Source organism: Capricornis sumatraensis, chromosome 20, assembly GCF_032405125.1.
Source record: "Capricornis sumatraensis isolate serow.1 chromosome 20, serow.2, whole genome shotgun sequence".
Taxonomy (NCBI): domain Eukaryota; kingdom Metazoa; phylum Chordata; class Mammalia; order Artiodactyla; family Bovidae; genus Capricornis; species Capricornis sumatraensis.
In genome coordinates this window covers 27,361,153-27,385,628 of record NC_091088.1, presented here as the reverse complement: position 1 = coordinate 27,385,628, position 24,476 = coordinate 27,361,153, and the positions used below count along the sequence as shown (strand labels likewise).

At 42.6% G+C, this 24,476-nt stretch overlaps 1 pseudogene; it reads left to right on the top strand.

Moving 5' to 3' along the window:
• Positions 1 to 726: 726 nt before the first annotated feature.
• Positions 727 to 1,168, top strand: LOC138096457 (cytochrome c pseudogene; annotated as a pseudogene).
• Positions 1,169 to 24,476: the final 23,308 nt, after the last annotated feature.

Genomic DNA, 24,476 nt, shown 5'->3' with positions numbered 1-24,476 from the left:
CAAAATGCATATAGTGTATCAAACTTGGCATTTTCTTGCAAGTTTGAGAGGGTATGAACCAATGCTCTGGTACTGTGCACTTTGGGGAATAACTGGTAAAATCAAGATTCTAACATGGCAAAACTAAGGATTAGACCCACTTCAGTGTGACCTACAGAAGGGATGCCCACAGAAGAGTCAAAACAACCTTAAAGAAAGAAGACAGTTGGAGGATGCTCACTTCCTGACTTCAAAACTTACTGCAGCATTGCAGAAATTGGACAGTGTGGTACTGGCATAAGGATAGACATACGGATCAATGGAATAGAATTGAGAGTTCAGAAAAAACCTTTACATTTATAGTCAATTGATTATCAACAAGACTGCCAAGACATTTAAATTGAGAATGGCAACTATATGTGCTAGAGAATGAAGTTGGATTCCTACCTCACACCAAATACAAAAAAGAATAAATGAAAAAGGATCATAGACCCAAATGTAAGAGGTAAAACTATAGCACTCTAAGAAAAAAACACAGGAGTAAATCTTCAGGAACTTGGGTTAGGCAATGGTTTCATATATATGATACCAAAAGCATAAAGAATAAAATAAAATATAAATTGGACTTCATTCAAATAAAAAAACTTTTGCACAAGCAACCAAAGAAAAAAATAGATAAACTGAATGTCAAAACAGAAAACTTCTGTGCTTCAAAGGACACTATTAAGAAAATGCATAGAAAGCGGGACGTTCGGCTTGTGAGCGGGAACTTCTCGGTCGCGCACAGAAAAAGAACGATTTTAAAATGGGTGATGTTGAAAAGGGCAAGAAGATTTTTGTTCAGAAGTGTGCCCAGTGCCATACTGTGGAAAAGGGAGGGAAGCACAAGACTGGGCCAAACCTCCATGGTCTGTTTGGACGAAAGACAGGTCAGGCTGCTGGATTCTCTTACACAGATGCCAACAAAAACAAAGGTATCACCTGGGGAGAGGAGATGCTGATGGAGTACTTGGAGAATCCCAAGAAGTACATCCCTGGAACCAAGATGATCTTTGCTGGCATTAAGAAGAAGGGAGAGAGGGAGGACTTGATAGCTTATCTCAAAAAAGCTACCAATGAGTAATAGTTGGCCACTGCCTTATTTATTATGAAACAGAAGTGTCTCATGACTTTTTATGTGTACCATATTTAAATTGAGCTCATACACTAGAATTCAGATCATGAATGGCTGATGGAATAATTCTGTTGGACAGTCCTGATTTAAATAAGATTGGTCTGTGGCTAAACAAATATGTCAGCTTTTTAAATTTTGATAGTAATTTTGGTTCAACAAGTACTGTCACTTTTCCCATTCTAAAGAGATGATTGAACTTGAATAAGGAATATGAAACTTTTTAGGGAGATGGTGCATTCCTTCTCAAAACCTATAAGAGATTGGTTTTATATTTAGATTTCTATAACTGGTTATATTAATATATTTAAATACTGAAAAGGTCCCTTCACTGTCTCATAGAACAGAGGAGGATTCACACGTGTTTCAAGTTGTGTTCATTAGCCTGTTAAAGCAAGGATTGAAAATACACTGACAAAGTCCACTTTATCTGTTTGGTTTTATAAACTATGCCAATTTAATTAAAATTCTCTATCTAAAATTTAGCCTTCTCCTTAAAGAAAGGCATTTTAGTGTGGTTTATGTATAGCATCAAATAAAGAGTATTTAGCACCTCAAAAAAAAAAAAAAAAAGAAAATGCAAAGAAAGACACCTACAGAATGACAGAAAATATCTGCAAATCATACATCTGATAAAGGTATAGTATGCAGAATATATAAAGATCTCTTACAACCCAGCCATTTTTTAAAAATCCAATTTTAAAATAGGCAAAGTATTTTTGAATAGACGTTTCTTTGATGAAGATATACCACAGCCAATATGCACATAAAAAATGCACTCTAATAATTGGTAGTTATTAACAAAATGCAAATCAAAACCACAGTGAAATATGACTTCACATCCATTAGGATGGCTGTCGTAAAAAAGATTGGCAATAACAAGTGTCCATGAGGATGTGGAGAAGTTAGAACCCTCATACATTGCTGGTAGGAAAGTATTCAAAAAATGGTGCAGCCACTTTGGTCAACAATCCTTCTAAAGGTTAAACATAGTTATTATATGACCCAGAAGCCCCAGTGAGACGAACACATGTGTATAACTTACACAGAGATGTTCATAGCAGTGTTATTCATAATAGCGCCAAAGTGGAAACAACCCAAATATCCATCAAATGATGAACTGAACCAAAGTGTTACATCACAATGGAAAATTATTCAACCATAAAAAGAATTGATTGACTACTGCTACCTGGTACAACATGGAAGAAGCTTGAAAACATTCTGCAGAATGATAAGAGCCAGATATAAAAGCCCACATATATGGTTGCATTTACATGAAATGTCCAGACTAAGGAATCAAGGGAGAAACGAAGTGGATTAGTGGTTGCCTACGGCTGGGTTGGGGAGAAAGGGATGAAGAATGAAGAGTGACTGATAATAGATACTTATGGGAGGGAGGGGAATAATGAAAATGTTCTAAAATTAGATTGTGGTGATGTTTGTACAACTAAATATCACTGAAATGTGAATTTTTATGGTAAGTAAATACTATTTCAATAAAGCTGTTTTTAAAAAACTAATGCCTACTAGCAACTTTCAACTCTGTTACAGTATTACAATCATTAAATTCATATATTAATGTATGCTGCTAAGTCACTTCAGTTGTGTCTGACTCTGTGCGACCCCATAGACGGCAGCCCACCAGGCTCCCCCGTCCCTGGGATTCTCCAGGCAAGAACACTGGAGTGGGTTGCCATTTCCTTCTCCAATGCATGAAAGTGAAGTCGCTCAGTCATGTCCGATTCTTTGTGACCCCATGGACTGCAGCCTACCAGTCTCTTCCATCCATAGGATTTTCCAGGCAAGAGTATTGGAGTGGGGTGCCATTGCCTTCTCTGATATTTATGTATATATGTATATATATATATACACACATGTTGAGCAAAAGGAATAGATACATTTTAAGTATATTTATCAATTAAGCAGCAAATAATTTTTTAAATCTGAAGATTATTGGAGTAGCACTGTTATTTCTCACATTGAGCTCACCAGTTTGGTGACTTTGGGGTAATTTATATGCATTTACTCCGGGAGTTGGTGATGGACAGGGAGGCCTGGCATGCTGCGGTTCATGGGGTCGCTAAGAGTCGGACACGACTGAGCGACTGAACTGAACTGAACTGAAATACCCTCACCATGTATGTCTACCAGGCTGGGAACTGTCTTGGCTACAGAAGAAGGGATTGTTATTCCCATATAAATAATCATGAATTATTAGTAATAAATACTGAACAAATGTGTGTAGATAAAATATTTTTTCATTCATCTTCTTTGACATTCATTCACAGGCTGAAGCACTAAAGTAAAGTTCTTTCACAGAGTACACTTTGTAATCTTTTACACATTTTATGTAGATTCATAACTTAAAATGTTTTGTGCCCCATTATATTATGGAATCTAACATGATTTCCATCTTTCCACAATTATAAGTAGTAGCTTGAGGAGCTTAGATACTTTTCCACTTTAGGAAAGGAATCTGAAAGGAACTTTAGTTGGTTCATGTGTGTGTGAATGCATGCACTCAGTTGTGTCTGATTCTGCGACCCCATGGACTTGCCAGGCTCCTCTGTCCAGAGGATTTTTCAGCCAAGAATACTGGAGTAGGTTGCCATTTCCTTCAGTAGTGAGTAAAAACTAACTTCACATTAGCCTCTGGGTGTTGTGAAATTTCCTGAATTCCATGGAAAATACAGGTTCTTTTCAGAACAGGGGTAAAGGACATCACTAGAATGCTCTTTAGCTTCCCTTTTCAGGCTCTTGTTCAAGCAAATAGAAAAGAGGGTCGGCTTTCAGTTGTAGCTTAGAGCACCTCAAAGATCGATTAAAAGTATGTTCAGCACTGTTTTCAAATCTAGAGGCTGCTGATAAAAACATCCAAAGGATATATTCAGCCAGGCGGCCGTTCTTCAGACTCTTATCTTAGGCCTACTTAATCAGGGAAAGACTTTAGAGTCTAAATTGTATCTATTTTATCCCCTGCTTTTAGTTAGGAATATACCTCACAGCATGATCCTGCTTGACAGTTCAAATCTTTCACTGTTTTGATTTTCTACAGTTGCTTGTCCTGGGAATCTCCTGGCGGTTCAAGGGCTAGGACTGCTTGCTCTCACTGCCAAGGGTCTGGGTTTGATCCCTGGTCAGGAAACTAAGATCCCACATGCTTCATGGCATGGCAAAAGAAAAAAAAAAACACACACACAACAGTTGCTTGTCCTAATCTTAAAAGAGGTTTTGCTGTTTTCCTTAATAAGACATCCTGAGCATCTTATTCCCTCTCTTTGTCCATCTGCTTTTCTTTGGGTAACATAAACACTCCTGGAGAAGTTTCTAAATCAAGTTTGAGGGGATGAAGTGTATAATGTGCAGCTGCTATTTAAGAAATTAATTCATTCAACAAATATTTAAAGAATATCTGTGAGTGGGAATTTCCTGGTGGTCCTGTGGTTAGGCCTCGACGCTTTCACTGCCTAGGGCAGTGAAACCAGGAAAGTCATAGAGATTAAGCCTTCTACAGGCTTATATTTGATTTCTCCATTACAGATCTTTGGGCTTCCCAGGTGGTACAGTGGTAAAGAAACAGCCTGCCAATGCAGGAGATGCAAGAGACAAGGGTTCGATCCCTGGGTCAGGGAGATCCCTTGGGGTAGGAAATGGCAACCCACTCCAGTATTCTTGCCTGGGAAATCCCACGGACAGAGGAGCCTGGAGGGTTACAGTCCATGGGGTCGCAAAGAGTCAGACACAACTGAGCGTGCGCACACACACACACACACACAGATTTCTGACAAACATCCCACCTTCCAGAAAGTCTGGATGGGTAGAGAACTCAAAAATAGTATCTCAGAGAGTATGTGGGTTCAATCTCTAGTGAGAGAACTAAGATCCTGCAAGCCTCATGGTGTGGCCAAAAAAGAAAAGAAAAGAATACCTGTGAGGTGTCAGGTGCAGCACTAGGTGCTGGAAATATAACAGTGAAAAAATAGGCACGGCCCTTTGACTTGTGACAAGTTTTGTAAAGTAAATAAACACCCACTAATTAACTATTTTTATTAATTTCCTAATACTTACCTTACAGGTACTGTGATTTGTGTACTTAAAAAAAAAATGTATGCTCTACATCACAGAGCCTAAGGACTAATGGAAACTGTAGACGCATATTTTTCTAATCAACTAGTTTGTTTTAGAGGTATTATGGGCATCTTATTTCAAGGACGAATCCATCCTGGTGCAATTGAAATCCAACTTTCAGCTTCAAAAAAGAGAAAATTGCCCCAGGTTTCCTGTGGATATTTCTTGACTTGTTTTTCCTTATTCATTATAGCCACGACTATAATTTGGTCACCAACTTTCCATAAGCCATCGGCCAGGTTTCACACTTCCTGTTGTGTCTTGGAAAGAGCTTACAGATCTCATGTATTATTGCTAAGAATAAAATCTTTAACAATTACTTTAGTCTTGTATTTTTTAAAAAAAATGAATGTTTTTTTTCTTGCCTCATATGGATTTCTTCAGAACGGCTATCTTTCTTATTAAGATCCTCTTTTAAAGCACTTTTATTTTATCAGGGAAACATACCATCTCTTATGTAAAAGCATGAGGGGACTATTGGAATTCTTGGACATTCTGGTTGAGGATACATATTAATTATAGCTGTTTTCTCTGCACTGAACCCCATGGTTTGTTTTATAGAGAATGAATAACAACATGCCAACCAGGAAAATTAATTCCAGGTTACATGATTGAAAAAAAATTGTCTTAAATTCAAGAGCAGAGAGGCCTTAGAAAGCTTTGCTGAAAATAAATCAGTGTAGCTTTTTTCCCCTCTGGTTACCATTACACAGTAAGCAGTTAGTAACCCTGAACATCTTTTTAATTTTTTGGCTGCGCTTCATAGCTTGGGGGACCTCATCTTAGTTCCCCAATCAGGGACTGAAGCGCTTCATAGCTTGGGGGACCTCATCTTAGTTCCCCAATCAGGGACTGAACTTGGGCCCCCAGGAGGGAAACCAAGGAGTACTAACCACTGGACCATCGGGGAATTCCCAGATCCTGCAATCCTGAAGTAGAAGTCTTTATGAAAACAAGCAAAGGAACTGAGTCAATGTTTCTTAAAACAAGATATTGATAGAAATTAAGCCTCTCAGTCGGTAAAGAATCTGCCTGCAATGCAGGAGACTGGGGTTTGATTCCTAGGTTGGGAAAATCCCCTGGAGAAGGAAATGGCAACCCACTCCAGTATTCTTGCCTGTGAAATCCCATGGACAGAGGAGCGTGGTGGGCTACAATCCATGGGGTCGCAAGAGTCGGACACAACTTTGTGACTAAACCACCATAGGCACAAGTTTGATTTCTCCAACATTACAGATATTTGACAAACATCCCACCTTCCAAAAAATTTGGCTGGGTAGAAACCTCAAAAACAGTATGTCAGAAAACTGAATTTGTTCCAAAATGAGGCCAGTTCTGCCACACTGATAGACTGTATTTGAGTGATGGCTAGTAACAAGATAAAAGACTAAAATGTTAGGCCAAATCCTCTGGATATCAAATATATAATTGAATTTACCCCTTTTCACAGTTTATCTCAGTGTCACAGAGGTCTGCCTAGCTTTTTCTCATAGTTAGCAATTTTTTGCTAATCCTGTGGAACCCTGTGTGCAGCACACAGTACCCTGGCTCCTGGGGGACACTTCTCTTTGGGTTCCCTTTGCAGAGTGTGTACCGTTTGGCAGGGACATGCTGAGTGATGTGTGCAAACTATAAGCAATGTCAGGCTAGAGCTTGCTCACTCTCTGCCACTCCCCTTTCTAAATAAACGAAAGGGACTGCAGGCTTTTCTGTTCCTCAAACACACCACTCTCCTTGTCTTGGGAGTTTTTTCACCCTCTATTCCCTCTGCCTTACCGTAGGCTCTGGGTTCAGCTGCTCCTTCAGATTTTCCAAAGATGATTCCTTTTAGAGGCTTTCCTCGGCGCCTGATTACTCAGTGTGTTCCCTTCTTAACACCACAGTCGTGTTTGTGTGTTTGTCTCTGCCCACTAGAAAGCAAGATTCTGGAGGCCGAGGCAGGGCCAGTCTTGCTCCTGGAAATATTTCCAGCACCTAGAACACTGGTGCTCAAGAAATGTGTATTTTCACTACTGTATTTATAATAGATAACCAACAAAGACCTGCTGTATAGCACAGGGAACTCTCCTCAATATTCTGTGATAACCTGAATGAGAAAAGAATTGAAAAAGAACAGGTACACCTGTACGTATGACTGAATGACTTTCCTATACACCTGAAACCAATACAACATGTTCATCAACTATGCTCCGACAAAAAAAAAAAATAAACTCTCATTAAAAAAAGATAAATGTCTACTTTATACTGATGAACCGCTTACCCAACATATCTGTAATGTCCTGGCTGGAAGAACTGTTATCATTTGGGGTTATCCCACCTGGTTTTGAGCAAGATACTGGAAGCCTTGGCTGGAGATTCTCAAACCTTACTGCATACTAGCATCACTGGGGAAACTTAAAAACTACCTTTGCTTAGACCCCGCCCCAACCTAGAGGTGATGGGTCTCAGGCACCAATATGTTTTAAAAGCTCTTTGTGTCTTTGCTTGTGTAACCGAGGTAGAAAGTACTGGTCTAAGTGACATGGAACAGAATAACTACCCAACTACCATGCTCTTGTCCTCTAGGTGAGTCATTCCTGTGTCACCTCTGTTTAGGGAAACTCAAAGTGTTCTTTAGACTACCTCTGTGGCTTCTGAATACCTGCCTTGTTATCACAAAGGGGCAGAATTTGGCATAAACCAGACGAAAAATTAACCTCTCAGGAAAAAGACAAGGTGTTCAAGTAACCGAGGTTCATCTGTTAGTTGTTATTTAGTCTCTAAGTCATGTCCAACTCTTTGCAACCCAGCGAGGGTCCTCTGTCCCTGGGATTTCTCAGGTAAGAATACTGGAGTGGGTTGTCATTTCCTACTCCAGGGGATTCTTCCTGACCAGTGATTGAACCTGCATCTCCTGCAATGGGACAGGAGGATTCTTCACCACTGAGCCACCAGGGAAGCCCTCATCTGTTAATACCTGCTCTGAAAACCTCAAACTCAAAGGGGAAAGTTCCAGCACTTTTCTTCCTTCATAAAAGAAAGTCATCAACAAACTTCTTCATTTAGCTGTAGAAATCAAAGGCAATCACTCAAGTGCAAAGCAAGCAAAAAAACAACGCTCCCAGAAGAGGGATGTGTCCAAATTCCATCTTCTTCTTTGTAAGAAACAGAGATCAAGTAGTGGTTGGCTCAGAAACACTTGTCCAAGGACTTCGCTGGTGGTCCAGTGGCTAAGACTCTGAGCTCCCAATGCAGGGGGCCCAGGTTCCATTCTGGGTTAGGGAACTAGATCCCACATGCTGCCACTAAAGATCTCTCGTGGTCCAATGAAGACCAAGATCCCCTGGATTGCAACTAAGACCCCAGACAGCCAAATAGATACATAAATACTAAAAAAAAAAAAAAAAAAAAAAACGGAAAAGAAACACTTGTCCATACTTTTTGTTATGGCAAACTCTAAACTTTTAGACCTTACATAAAATTGAGACCTCCTTTTTTTTTTTAAGGAAAAGCAATGGTTATTGGTATTTCCCTCAAACTGTGCAACTTAATAAACTGTTTTCTTCTATATTTTTCAAAACCACCATCAGAACTGTTCACAAAAGCTAGATTCATGCTAAAAGTCAATGTTGTTTCCCCTCCAGTTAGAAAACCTAAATAACTATAATAAAATGAGCATGCACACAGGATTAGAAGTAGAAATATTTGAGTTACCATCCAGGCCCTATCACTTGCCAACTGAATGAATGGTCAGCAATTTTTCTTGCCTATTAAATGAGAATCAGAACACCTATGCTCCCTGCCCCACGTCGTTTCTTGCTAGTAATATACACAAACTTTCTCTGAAAATGTTGCAGTGTGCAAATGAAAATTACTGGGCGGGAGGGAGGCTCAAGAGGCAAGGGATTCAAGTTGTTGTATGGTCAAAACCAATACAACATTGTAAAGCAATTATCCTCCAATTAAAAAATTAATTAAAAAAAATAAAAATTACTGGTCTCCCGTCTTACAATGAACTTTTAAGCAAAAAAACAAAAAACTACCAAAAAAAAAAAAAACAGTGGTTACAGTAATTAGAAATGTTTACCCAGGATATACGAAGTGTCCACCCAGGATATACGAAGTGTCCAGCAAAGTGCTGAAGAAGCTGTCCCTGAATCCATTAAACCAGATCACCCAACAGGGAAAGCCATTTCCTCTGCAACAGGAGAAACTCAGCTAGGCCAAATCCAGAAATAACACAATAAATCCATTTATTCATCCCCAAAAGTCTATTTCCACCCTTTAAAGTTCTTTCATCTTCCGCAAAAGATGTCTAGGCTATGGAAGGGACTATTTAAATTCAGAAAGCCTTGGGGCTCCCCTGGTGGCTCAGGAGTACAGAATCCACCTGCCAGTGCAGGAGACAGGGGTTTAATCCCTAACCCAGGAGGATCCCACATGCTGCAGGGCAGCTGAACCCATATGCCACAGCTACTGGGCCTGTGCTCCAGAGCCCAGGAACTGCAGCTACTGAAGCCCAAGAGCCCTAGAGCCCGTGTTCCCCAATGAGAAGCCACCATAATGAGAAGCCCTCTTGCCACAGGAGCGTAGCCCCCTCTTGCCACAACTAGAGAAAAGCCCAAGCAGCCACAAAGACCAAGCACAGCTAAAAATAAATGAATAAAATTACTTAAAAACCAATAAATTCAGAGAGCCTCTATCTAGTCAAGATCAGGGCACTGAACTTGAATAGCTATGAGTTTAAAATTCTATTCCAGGGTTTCAGTAGGTAAGAGGATATAGAAAGTTGCAAGTTGATGGCAGTTTTGCAGTTGATCCCAGGACAGCTTAAAACAGAACTCCTGCCTCCTAACTTCTCAAGGTTAAAAGCAACCTTAGAGGTTGTCTGGCTGAGAATATGCTGGGACAGGTATGGATTAGAATCCTATGTGGTCCTGGTAAGTCTTTAATCTCACCTAGACTTTATTTATTTGTAAAATAGAGATTAAAAACATCTCTTTTTGGAGAAGGAAATGGCAACCCACTCTAGTATTCTTGCCTGGAGAATCCCAGGGATGAAGAAGCCTGTTGGGTGCCATCTATGGGGTCACACAGAGTCGGACACGACTGAAGCAACTTAGCAGCAGCAGCAGCAGGTGATCTCTGACTCAGCTGCTATACTTGAAAATATAAATTGCATTTATTTTAATAAAGTTTATAATTTTGTCCTTGAGCTATTAAAAAAATAAAAATAAAAAAACCATCTCTTTTACAGTGTAAATAATCTGAAGCTTAGAGATGATATACATAAAACCAGCACAATTTAGGTTACCAATAAATCATAGCTAATTTTTAAAAGTCAACTGAGTGATTTTCAGATTTCTCCCACTGACAGATCACTGTAAAATGCTGATACAATTTACCAAGTCATGTGAACCAAGAAAAGCTTTGTTGTTGCTGTGTTTGGTCACTAAGTCGTGTTTGACGCTTCTGTAGCCACCAGGCTCCTCTGTCCATAGGATTCTCCAGGCAAGAATACTGGAGTGGGCAGCCATTCCCTTCTCCAAGGGATCTTCCTGACCCATGGATCAAACCCAGGTCTCTCACATTGCAAGCAGATTCATTACCATCTGAGCCACAGGGAAGCTCCCCCCATGCCGCACCCCACCCCGCCCCCCACCCCACCCCAAGAAAAGCTTATTTAGTAGCACATATGACTCTACTGTATATGTATACATAGTATCACAAAAGAACACATCTGGGGACTTCCCTGGTGGTCCAGTGGCTAAGAATCCACCTTCCAATGCAGGGGACAGGGGTTCATCCTTGGTCAGGGAGCTAAGACCCTACTTGCCGCAGGGCAACTAAGCCCACACACTACAACTACAGAGTCCATGTGATACAAGTAAAGATTCCATATATCACAACTTAAGACCTGATGCAGACAAATAAATAAATTAATTAAAAAACAAAAACAAAACCCACCTCTGTTCATCAAAACAAAGATTTTCTTTAATCCCCTGAAAACAATCTATTGAGCTGGGTCATGTGTCTAGTCTTCCCAAACTATTTGTTGGCTGCTTGTTGATTTGGTTTATAGGTTAATAGCAGGTAAAACAGACAAGCTGTGGTAGACCAATGGAGGAAAGTCCTATCGTTCTGATTAGCTGCAGGCCTCACAGAGTTTGCAAACCTTACCTAATAACATCTTACTGATATTGATAAATTAATTCAATGATTTTGAAATCCTTCTGAAGACAAGGAACTTCTTTCTTTAAAAAGATTATTATTATTATTTTTTCCAGAAGCTCAAAGTCTAAAACACAGAAAAGCAGAAGTCCTGAATGAAAAAACAGAACCAAGGCTGAGGAGCCTTTCTGTAAGCTTAGGCACCCCCTGTCCTTCCCTACCCTCAGAAAGGCATCTCTGAAGACTTTCTGGGCTTGGAGGGGGATATTTTGAAAAATCCCTTCAGTCCAGCCCTTCATTCTTCAGATAAGGAGATTAAACCACAAGGGACTAAGAAATCCACCCAAGGTGGTCCCGTGAGTCTGTGAAAGCACCAACCCTGGGACCCAGGCCTCTGACTTCTCTGTTCAGCATTTTCTGAATTTTTCAAACAGTATAGCTGGGAAACTTTGATTTATTTCCCAAGATAACTGGTTAAATAGGTGAGGCAGAACTTTGGCAAAGCCAGTCAACTCTCTAAAAAATTTATCTTCTTAATAGAAGGTTGATCAGATGTCCCTCCTCTGTCTACTTCTGCTATCATGTTCCATAATGTACCAAAATTCTCTGTTTTATACCAGACATCATACATGGCCTGCCCAGTGCATCCAACTCTCTTGGGCTGGTTGCTCTCATTTAAAAATCAGAAGATTTTGGCCTAGAAATATGGATTTCCAACTTCTGCTGAAAATGGAGAAATCCTAGCAATACTGAATTCTAATTCCTAGTTAACACTCCCAGGAGCTGAGAAGAGGCAAGCACTCTTTTGTGTGTCTCAGTCCCCACCCATCCCTACCTGTTTGTGTCCATTACCGTCTGCCCCCTGTAGACATTTGAATTTGTGAGCCAGGGTCTAAAGCTTTTCTCTATAGAAGCTTTTTTCTTTCTTTCTTTCTTTTTTTTTTTTTTGAGAATGGGACTTATAGAAACCAAGGTAAACCTAAGAATCAGACATAGGGGATAATCTCATTTCAAAAGATGAGGTGAGGCCTCCCTGGTGGTCCAGTGGATAAAAATCCACCTGTCAATGGAGGGGACACAGGTGTGATCCCTGCTGCAGGAAGATCCCACATGCCTTGGGCCAATTAAGTCCCAGTGCCGAAGTGACTGACCTTGGATGCTGCAACTAGTGAAGTCCGAGCACTCTAGAGCCCATGCTCTGCGACAAAAGAAGTCACTGCAATGAGAAACCCCCGCACCACAACTAGAGAGGAGGCCCCGCTCCCCACAACTAGAGAAAAACTCAGGTACAGAAATGAAGACCCAATGCAGCCTTACAGTTAAAGAAAAAAGTGAGGTGAATGTCACCATATATAATGCTGCTCTCTTTCCTTAAGGACTAAACTTTAGAGTGTCCTGACTTGTTTATTTTTCTGAGAGCTGTTAAAATACCCAGACTAACACTCAGACTTGCTTCCCTGTGTGTCCCCTTTCATATGACTGTCTGTAGCATGACTCCAAACCCTCCGAGCCCCTCAGGAGATGCATTATTAAACCACACATCAGCCTGCATCCTGCATCCCAGAGTGCCTCTTTCAGCGGTACAGTTAGGAGGAATCATGCCCAGGACTGGGCAACATGGGCGGGGGGACAGCAGGCAAAAATGAGACAGTTCTTAAGGAGCATTTGGTCCTTGGATCCCAGCTGCAGCAACCCATGGCCTCATGTCACACTCTTGCTCCCTGCACGTCCCCAAATCTGTGATTGCCTCACACACCTCTACCAGTTCAATCACCTTACTCTATGCCCTCAATAAAATTTACAAAAGTAGCGGATAAACAAATTCACCCTAAGGTTTTAATAGTTCAGAATTGTGTATTTTTTAATTATTTTTTTATTGGAGTACAGTTGCTTTACAATGTTATGTTCACAAAACTGCATGCTTTTTATTTTAGCTTTTTAACCTAAGTGTGTATCACTAATAAAGGAATTTTAGGGATCATGATTAGTTGATGAAAAGAACAGCTGGAAACAAAAAAAGGCTTACCTTCAAATTATACCACAAAGGAGGAAGCTTATTTACTTTGTGCCTGAAGGGTTACCAATTATACCACCTCCCCTCCTCAGGGATGTTGTTCAGATGCTACTCTCTCAGTGAGGCCTTCCCTAAACACATAAATTAAAATGATGACCACCCCCCCCCACTCACACTCCCTACTGTATCCCTTGTATCTCATATCACTTAGCACCATATGATACACTGTATCTCATTGTTTACTGTCTCCCTGCCTCCAATAGAACGTAAGCCCCATGGGCCAGGATCTTTGTCTGTCTACCACATCCTCCGTGCTGTGGCAGCGCCTGGTCCACAGAAGATGCTCAACAAAGGTTTATTAAACAAATGAACTTGTCATGTATCATGCCCAGGCCTCAGGGTGACAATTATTTCCATAGTTAACAGTTAGATACATAGGAGAACTTCTTGATGATGAGAGTGGCTACTTATTTTAAAGCTGGAAGGGTTCTCAGAAGCTGTGCTGTCTGTCCTTTGAAAAGTTGAAGTTAGTCGCAGAGTCGTGTCCGACTCTGTGATTCCAGGTGTGATTCCAGGGACCGCAGCCTGGTCCTGCTCCTCTGTCCATGGAGTTCTCCAGGCAAGAGTACCGAAGTATGTTGCCATCCCCTTCTCCAGGACCTTTCCTTTACATATATGTATACATATATATATCAGGCTTGCCTGGTGGCTCAGACAGTAAAGATTCTGCCTGCAATGCAGAAGACCCGGGTTCGACGCTGGGTAGGGAAGATCCCCTGAAGAAGGCAATGGCAACCCACTCCAGTATTCTTACCTGGAGAATTCCATGGACAGAGGAGCCTATTGGGCTACTGTCTGTGGGGTTGCAAAGAGTTGGACACAACTGTGCAATTAACATCTCCACTTTCATACATATATATATACATATATGTTTGAAATATATATATATCAAACAAATATACATATTTCCTTTCCTAAATATTTTTAAGGATGAGATAGTCTTTTTTTTTTTTTTTGTAATCTAGAATTGACATCGGGTAGCCCATCTGGGAAGCAGGAAACTGAATAAGATGACTTTTTTGTCAAAATGCTACAATGTAACCAAACGCATGTAAGATGTGGGATGTGGGACATGATGTGGTGGCAGTGGTGAGGTGTTTGTGTGTGCGTGTGTGTGTGTGTTTAGTGTGGCAGCTGCACCTTTAGCTAGATTATGAACCTTCATTTCCTCTGAGCTAACAAAGACGGAGTTTAGTTATTTATCTGAAATGTGTCCTAGTAAATACATATAATAAGACCTAATTTGAAAAAGCCGCAGAGGATGTTTCTGGCTATTTAACTTTGCAGCCCTGCCTTACAGCTGTCCTTTGGGAAATAACTGTATTATTTTTTGTTGTTATTGGTATTTGTACCTTTTTACTATGCTGCTTTGAAATCTTCAAACAGCATGCATGGGAAACTTGGATTAATTCCCCAAATACAAACAACATGAAGCCTGAACTTCTGGTTCAAGTGTTCTAACCTGGCACCAAGGTCAGAACACAAATTCACTGATGGACCCCAGACTAGATTAGATTCATGGTGCTAAAGTAACATGTGCATTATTTGTATGGAACTAACTGGCTAATGTCCTGAGCAGGGGTGAGCACAGGGTATCTGTGAGAAACAGACAGTATCAGCACAAGAAAGTAACCTCTTCAGAAAAGTTATTTTATCACCATTGTCACCAGAGACACCACCAGTGAAACTTTTAAGACATAGGGCATATAAGATTAGGTTACCAACCCCAGATCAAAGGAGTGTAGAAGAGAGACAAGAAATGACCTGCTTTTTAAGTACCTGAACTTATGAAACGTCCCAGATACAATCTTACAGTAGAACCTCATTTCTGGTCTCTATTACAATCCATTCTAAGGAATAACACATGTACAAGGTTATTCATTACAGTCCATCAGTAAAAGTTTGGAAACAAAAGTTTGGAAACAAGTGATCATCTTGGGGGCCTGGTTAACCGAATTATGGAATATCCATACAATGGAATACGATTAAATAATTTTTAAGATGAGAATATTCTTTATGAACGGAATCAGAATGATTTCAAGTGACAGAACCAAGATGTGGAATAATAGTGTATGCGATCACAGGGATAAGAGGTAAAACAAGAATGCATACATACAAGGACTTCCCTGATGGTCCAGTGGTTAAGACCCATGCTCATAATGCAGGGGGCCTGGGTTTGAGCCCTGGGCAGGGAACTAGATCCCACACGCCTCAACTAAGAGTTCACATGCTGCAACTACGACCCTGCACAGCCAAATAAGTATTAAAGAAAAAAAAAAAAGATTGATCTAGGAACATTTTAAGAAAGTAAAAAATTAAAATAGAAAACCCAAGAATACACACATACAGTTATATTTTCTTGCATATATATGAAATATCTCTGGAAGGGTGCATAATAAACTGAATCACTGGCTTCTTCTAGAAAAAGTACAAACTACTGGGTGTAAGATAGGATGTATTGTACAACATGGGGAATATAGCCAACATTTTGTAACAACTGCAAATGAAGTGCAATCTTTAAAAATTGTATACAAAATTTAAATATTTTAAAAGTGAATTAAGCCCTTCTTAATCTAGGAGGTACCATTTCTGTAGGTTTGAAATTTTTTCAAGATGAGATGATCTAGCAAACACAAACAAACAAGAATATGCTCTGCTCTGGGGTAATAAGTTGGGTGCCTCCAGCTCAAGGCTGTCAAGGAAGGGGAAGTGCCAAAGATAATTTGCTTGCTTCAGACGTATACTTATGTTGGCCTGCAAGCTGAGGGCAGAGTGGGAATATTTTCTTTGCTGCCATCAGAAAACGAGTTTCCAACCCGTTTTCAACCTCTATGGCGATGCGGTTTCTGATCTTGCCATCTGAATCAGGCACAACCTTCTTTAACTGAAAATGGCCAGCTCCCCACCTTGGGCTGGTTACACACAGGTGAAAAAACAAAATGTCAGTTAACCTTTTCTCTCCATGCTTTGGCCACCCAGCAGATAAAATGCTAAACGTGTAGTACAGGACCTAAATGGAGTCAAAGCTTCAGTTTTGGAAAAGTTTTTCTTGGCAAAACCCCTGGTAAGAGGGGCAGCCCCTTGGGGACTCATAGCAAACACGGGATTTCCTCTGTATGGGCTCAGCAAGAGTCAACGTGCAGGGAGGTAGTTTTGATGGAGGGATGCTTGGATGAAAAAGGGAGGAGAGTCAACAAACTGGTGTTTCAGTCCTGAATCTACCTCAACACTTACCACAGGATCTTAATTTTTAAAGCCCGAGTACTTCCCTGGTAGTTCAGATGGTAAAGAATCTGCCTGCAATGTGGGAGACCTGGGTTTGATCCCTGGGTCGGGAAGATCCCCTGGAGAAGGAAATGGCAACCCACTATAGTATTCGTGCCTGGAGAATTCCAGGGACAGAGGAGCCTGGAGAGCTACAGTCCATGGGATCGCAAAGAATTGTACACAACTGAGTGACTAACACACACACACAGAGCCTCCTCTGTAAAATGGAATCACAGTCATTGCCTCATCCACCTTCCTGGACCAAAAGATAAAAAAAGAATACAAAGCTTTTGTTTGCTTGTTTTGGAGTGCACACAAGGCATGTGGGATCTTAGTTCCCTGACCAGGGATCAAACCCACACCCCCTGCACTGGAAGCCCGGAGTCTCAACCACTGGACCACCAGGGAGGTCCCTACAAAGCATTTTTAGAACTCTCTCAGGCACTACAGGCAAATGATAGGACGGTGAAGTTTATAGAGAGGCAAACATTACCTTTAGAATCGGACATATCGTAGCTTTCTGGTCCTCAACCTTCATCTGCTGTGTGACCTAGGACAAGCCCCCTACCCTCTCTGAGCCTTAGTTTCCTCAATGCAAAATGCTGTTAATGCTACCTATTTAACAAAGCAGCTAGCTGTGAGAATTAAGTAGAGGAACCTACCCAAGTAGAGAGCTCACCAATTCCTTTTCCATGTATCTTCGGTAATGAATCATGGTCTCAAACAAAGGATACTTCATTTGCTGATTTGCTATGTTCCTCAGACTCTCTGTACTGTCGGCTCAATTTTTCTGTAACTCTAGAAGTTTTCTAAAAAATAAACTCTACTAGTTTAAAAAAAAAAGATATTTATTGAAAATGTAGTGTATTGAAAAGGGGGACTCTGGAGCCAGACTGCATGGATTTGAATCACAGCCTCACCATTTACTCTATGAATGATCTGGGGAAATTTAGTAACAGCTTTGTACTTCAGTTTGCTCATCTATAAGCACTACGTAAATTTTTGCTATTAATATAAAACAATGCTAATGATTACTTTTAATATTATTACATTGTACTCAACAATGGGAATACAGTGATGGACAAGGCGATTTAAGCAAAACACTTTGAAATCACCCACTGTTATCTTAAATGTAGGCCCAAAGAGGTTAAGTTACTCCACCAAGGCCAGTAGCTAGTTATTAAGACAGGCCTTAATAGGCTTCCCAGGTGACGCTAGTGCTAAAGAACCCGCCTGCCAGTGCAGGAGACATGAGAGACGCAAGTTCAGTCCCTGAGTTGGGAAGATTCCCTGGAGGAGGGCATGGCAACCCATTCCAGTATTCCCTGGAGGAGGCCCGTCTCCCAGTAGCTGGAGAATTCCATGGACAGAGGAGCCTGGTGGGCTACAGTCCATGGGTCGCAAAGAATTGGACACAACTGAGCGACTGAGGCACACACAGACACAGAAGAACAGCCAGGGCTAGTGAGAGAATTCTAGACCGCGAGCCACTGTCTCTCCACTGTTCTGGGCTATGCAACCAGAGTTGAACCTGGACACTACTGAGTCCTGGAGGTACCAGAGTGGACTCAGGAAGTCAGTTGGAACCGGTCCAATAATTCTGCGCATTCCTGACCTCCACCCTCTTTCTACATCCCATTCCATGGGGTGTTGTCCTTGCCTGGCCTACAATGTGGACCTTCCTGCAAATTTCAGATTTGGCATCCAAGGTGGAGACTACATGGAAAGGCCACACCTCCCACACCATGTGGATTTCTTTCGTGCTTGTGAATCTTTAGCAGAATAATGGTTGGGTCTCTCAGAGACCTCCTGCAAAGGGGCAGATCCAGGTTTGGTGGGGTTTGAAGTGTAAATACTGTGGGCTCTCTTTAAGGAAAGAATACATAAATATGAATTAAAAATTAGGTACCAGGCCTTGGAATGCATGCAAATGAAAGGCCCTAAAGTTTAAGCATAATTAGCTTCCTGGGAAATCAGCTCTGCTCTTAAAGTTACTAATTCCCTTCCTTCCTTCTTTCTTCCCTTCGTCTTTGCTTCCAGCCGAGTCACCTGCACCTGCCCTTCCCTCAAGCACCCAGTGGGCACCAGGCGGTAGGTAGCTTCCTAAGCTTACATTCTGATGAAAAAAATGGACTTTGCTCCAGTCTACAGATTATTGTCCAAATTATGATACAGACATGGCTTTTCTTGGTATGAAAGAATAAAATGCTATACAGTTAACCTGTGGGTACTGTGTAATCAAGCTATGTGGGGCTTAGACGGTCTTCTGTTTTGTGAACACCCCCAGAGGCAGGCTCTTCTATGTCTGGGACATTCAATAAATAAAATGATCCTCTCAGAAGTGGGGGCAGGGGGGGTGATATAACAAGCTAGAGAGGAGAGCATATCCTTGTTGTTGTTCAGTCGCTCAGTCGAATTGGACTGCAGCATGCCAGGCCTCCCTGTCTTTCACTACCTCCCGGAGTTTGCTCAAATTCTCCGTCCATTGATTTGGTGATGCCATCCAACCATCTCACTCTCTGTCACCCTCTTCTCCTCTTGCCCTCAGTCTTTCCCAGCATCAGGGTCTCTTCCAGTGAGTCAGCTCTTTGAATCAGGTGGCCAAAGTATACAGTTATACAAAATCATACATGATTGACAGAACATTTTCACACATATCATCTGATCTAATGCTCACACCATCTGATGTATGTGGTGTGGCTTTATTAAATCCACACCCCCAACGACAGACTGGAGAGTGAGGCCCACCGTGACTGAAGTTTGGTTCTGAGCTCTTCCTTGTTAATCTTTCTCCACAGCGCTGCTTCCTTCCCCCGACCCCTGTGGCCCCTACCCCACCCCACGGCCTCCCCCAACCCCCCAGTTATCCTCACATCCCGGGGACACAAAGCCTGAATAGACAAAGAACCCACAGGCAAAATAAGTCGGGTTCATTCTGTGGGGAATTCGGGGATGGGAACTTGTTCCTGGTAGCTGGGGTGGGGTGGGGGTTGTGTTCTGAGCTGGGATTAACCGGATGAGTCATCCGGGACGAAGCTGATCCCAGCGTTTGCATAGTTCCTCACCTTCCCCCTCCCCTTGGGGAGCCCTTTCGCCCGACCCTGGAGCCGGGATGGCATGTGTCCTTCCCTGCCCTGCTTGTCCCCGGCAGCCTGCTGCAGTCAGGGCTTGGCACGGAGCCAGGGACTCGGGCTCCGAGCAGGAGGGGAGGAGGCCCGTCTCCCAGTAGCTGTCAGCTTTCCCAGCTGACTCAACTCGACACCTCCCTACCCCGCCAGGCACACAGCCTCCTAACTTTCCATTTTTCCAGCCCGTCTGGTGGTTCTCCTTCTCGGGCCAGGAGAGGGTGGGGGAGAACCACCCCCTCCCACTGCCCCAGGGCGCCTGCTCAGCAGCCTGGGGCTGCCAGCAGCGCGCACCCGGGCATCCTGCCCGCTGGCCCTGGCGGGCCCTCTCTGGGGACCATTCAGATCCGCCGTCCTGGAGAGTTCGGAATATAGGTCAAGGTGCTCTGAGAAGGGCCCAGGGCAAGATCACCTGCCCGGGATGGGGGTGACTCAGCGGGAAGGGACGACGGGGTGGGGGCTGGGGGAAGAGGCCAAGCTGTCTCAGTCGGGCTGCCGGTCAGGGGGAGGGGAAAGAAGCTGCTGGAGGCAGACGGAAGGATAAAATGACCTCCGGTGACCTGCGGAGGGCGGAATTCACATCCTCCCTGAAGCTGACTGTCACCCTCTCCCTGAGCTGAAGCCACTCCCAGGTCAAACTGCCACTGTGGCTGCAAAGAACCAATTAGCTGCCTCCCCTTCCCCAAGTGAGAAATCACGAGAACAGAGAACTCAGGACTCCAGCCTCCGTCCACCTGGGCTCCTAAAAGAAACCCAAGGTCCCCGGCCTGGCAGGCAAAGGCGGACATCTCTCTAGAGGCGATCTGGTTTTCCCCCCAATTAATCCTGAATATGAAAATTACTAACTCCTTTTACATCTCCACACAGTGGGGGGTGGGGTGGCCTCCCTTCAGGGGTGCTCGGCAGGGGCTGCAGTTGCTGGAACAGCAGCTGCTCTGTCTGAGCCTCACTTCCTCTGGCTCCAGCTGCAGGTTCCTCCAGGCCAAGTGGGGAGTTTCCTCATTCTCGGGGCTTTTGGCTCTGAGAAGGCAGCCACCCTCACCTCCCATCCGCCCCTGGTGGCTCGCCACCCTCCAAGGGTAGCGAGTTTGGGACTCCCTGGTTCCATGAGTCAGAGCCGGGCTGGAGACAGACAGCAGGCTTCCTTTATTAAATCAGCCTCCTGCTCTGTACACCACAGAGGGAAGCTATAATTACCCGTTTGGCCCGGCTCTGAGAACTGAGCCACAGATGCTTAACTGGGAGGGGTGGGTGGTTCCTGATTCCTGTCTTTATCCAGTGCATCCCAGTCTGGAATACGACTAACAGCCAGGGGTTCAGGCCGGTTACACGTCAGGTGTTTTGCACATATAACAGAGAGCACTGGACCTGGACACTGACAGAGACTGCTAGAAAAATTCCTATATTGAAGTTGCCAGGAGCTTTTTTATTTATTTTTTTTAAATGCCTCCTGCTAGTCTCATTTGAGGCAGGCTGCTCACCGCTGATGTTTTTGGTTTTTAAGAGATAAAGGAAAAGGCAACAGAACATGCTTTTGGATCCTCAGGACTGTTTTAGCCATTAGGCACAGAGACACAAAATCTCTGGCCTCCCAGACCTATAGAATAGAAATGCTTGAGATCTGAACCCTGAAAAAAAATACTTGGCTTCAAAGGAAAAAAATGAAACCAGCAAATCAAAATAACATAGCCGATTTGCATTAGCTGTTCAATTTAGTCTTCATTGGCTTATTCACTCATCCACCCATTCATTCATTCCTGGAAGCATATGTTTCTGCCATTCATTCACCAAATATCTGTTGAGCTGTTTCTTTGGCCATGTACAGTTTTGGGCACTAGGGCCACATCAGCGCTAAACCAATTAAAGAGGGAGACAGAGCTAAGCAGACAAATATTCCTGTCTTTGTGGGAGAATAACAGATGCAACAATAAGTAAATTATATGGTAGGTTAGAGATAATAAGTGTGATTGATAAGAGGAAAAAATAGAGCAGGGTTGGGGAATTATTGGTAAAGGAGAAATTCATAAGCATCTTATGACATTTAAGAACAATGTGTAGGTTAGAGCTCTTTCACAAGGACTTCTCCAGTCTGCCTAATGATTGCTGAGAAATTATAACCAATCATAGGTTGTGAGTTGCATTTGACTGGAGTAAAATTATAAAAGTCCTCTAAGCTTTGTTTATAACCAAAATATAGGTGCATGTTAAATAACCTGATAGGAGATAAAAAGTGACAAGGCATCTGACCCTGCCTCTGGTTACCTCTAAGTAAAGACACTTCATTCAAGTATTATTGGACACCTATAATATCGTGGTTAAGGGCTTGGATGTCAGATGCCAGGGTTCAGGTACAATAAATGCCTCCATCATTTACTGCTTGTGTGATTCTGGGAAAGACATTTAATGTCAGTTCCCCCTCTTTTATAAAGGGGTAATATAGAATCTACTTTATAGAGTTTCTGAAATGATGCAACAAGATAATAAAAGTAAAGGTGTTAGTCAGCATAGCATTTGGCACTTAGTGCTTAATCTATTTTTATTATTTTTAAATTGTGCTGGGCCTTAGTTGCTGCATGTGGGATCTTTTAGCTATGCCATGTGGGATCTAGTTCCCTGACCCCAGGAATCAAACCCGGATCACCTCCATTGAGAGCACAGTCTTTGCTACTGGACCACCAGGGATGTGCATCCTTAGTCGCTCAGTCATGTTCAACTTTTGGGACCCCCTAGACTCTATGGCACCCCACTCCAGTACTCTTGCCTGGAAGATCCCATGGACGGAGGAACCTGGTGGGCTGCAGTCCATGAGGTCTCGAAGAGTCAGACACGACTGAGCGACTTCACTTTCACTTTTCACTTTCATGCATTGGAGAAGGAAATGGCAACCCACTCCAGTGTTCTTGCCTGGAGAATCCCAGGGATGGGGGAGCCTGGTGGGCTGCTGTCTATGGGGTCACACAGAGTCAGACACGACTGATGTGACTTAGCAGCAGCAGCAGCAGACTCTAGCCCACCATGCTCCTCTGTCCCTGGGATTCTACAGGCAAGAATTGGAGTGGTTGCAATCCCCTTCTCCAGGGGATCTTTCCGATCCACAGATCAAACTCAAGTCTCCTGCATTGCAAGCAGATTCTTTACTATCTGAGCCACCAAGGAAGTCCCCTTTAATCGATTACCATCGTTGTTGGTATGATGGTAACTGTGTGGCACCATGTTGGGTATCAGGGACCTAGAGCTGAACAAGACAGTGATATGGTCCCAACTGGAAGAGGCTTTTGCAAGCATTCTGTGCTTCATTCAATCTCATGGTCTCCTGGCAGATTGATCCCCATTGTACCACTGACCATTGTTAACCATACTTGGATGAATAAAAATGAACAGACCACAATGAGACGCTATTTGATAACCTTTCAGTTGAAAAAAAATTAAGAAGCCTGATAATGCCAAGTATTGGACAGAATGTGGATCAACAGGATTTTACACATTTCTTGTTGGTGAGACTGTAAATGGGTACATTCACACTGTTTTCCATAAGATGGGTGCAAAGAAGTGAAGTGAAAGCCACCCAGTTGTGTCCGACTCTTTGCGACCCCATGGACTATACTGTCCATGGAATCCTCCAGGCCAGAATACTGGAGTGGGTAACCTTTCCCTTTTTCAGGGGATCTTCCCAACCCAGGGATCGAACCCTGGTCTCCCGCATTGCAGGCGGATTCTTTGCCAGCTGAGCCACAACAAGAATGTTTAACTCAGCCATTCACAGTGGAAAGCTGGTAACAACGCTAATGTTGATTGACAGGAGGATAATAAATACTTGTGGGACATAACAGTAAAAGGACTATAATAGTGAAAACAAAGAGACCATAGCTCTATACTACAATGTGGATCAATTTTAGCAATATAACATTTTGAGAAAAAAGTATATTCCAGAAGGCTACACACAGCAGAATATTCTCTTAAGCAATATGAAAACAAGGTCTAAAGGATGCAACTTTCAGAAAAATGTACTAAAATTAATTTTTAAGAAATACAAAGGGATTGGAAAGTCAAGATTCAGGATGGGAGGCTTCCCTGGTGGTCCTAAGAATCTGCTTTGCCAGAACTGAAAGAGATGCTCATCACAGCACTGTTTATAATAGCTAGGACATGGAAGCAACCTAGATGTCCATCGGCAGATGAATGGATAAAAAAGCTGTGGTACATAGACATAATAGAATATTACTCAGCCGTTAAAAGGAATGCATTTTAACCAGTTCTAATGAGGTGGATGAAACTGGAGCCTATTATACAGAGTGAAGTAAGTTAGAAAGAAAAACACCAATACAGTATATTAACATTTAGAAAGATGGTAACAATGACCCTATATGTGAGACAGCAAAAGAGACACAGATGTAAAGAACAGACTTTTGGGCTCCGTGGGAGCAGGTGAGGGTGGGATGATTTGAGAGAGAGCGTTGGAACATGTATATTAAAACATGTGAAATAGATCGCCAGCCCAGGTTCGATGCATAAGACAGGGTGCTCAGGGCCGGTGCACTGGGACAACCCAGAGGGATGGGATGGGGAGGGAGGTGGGAGGGGG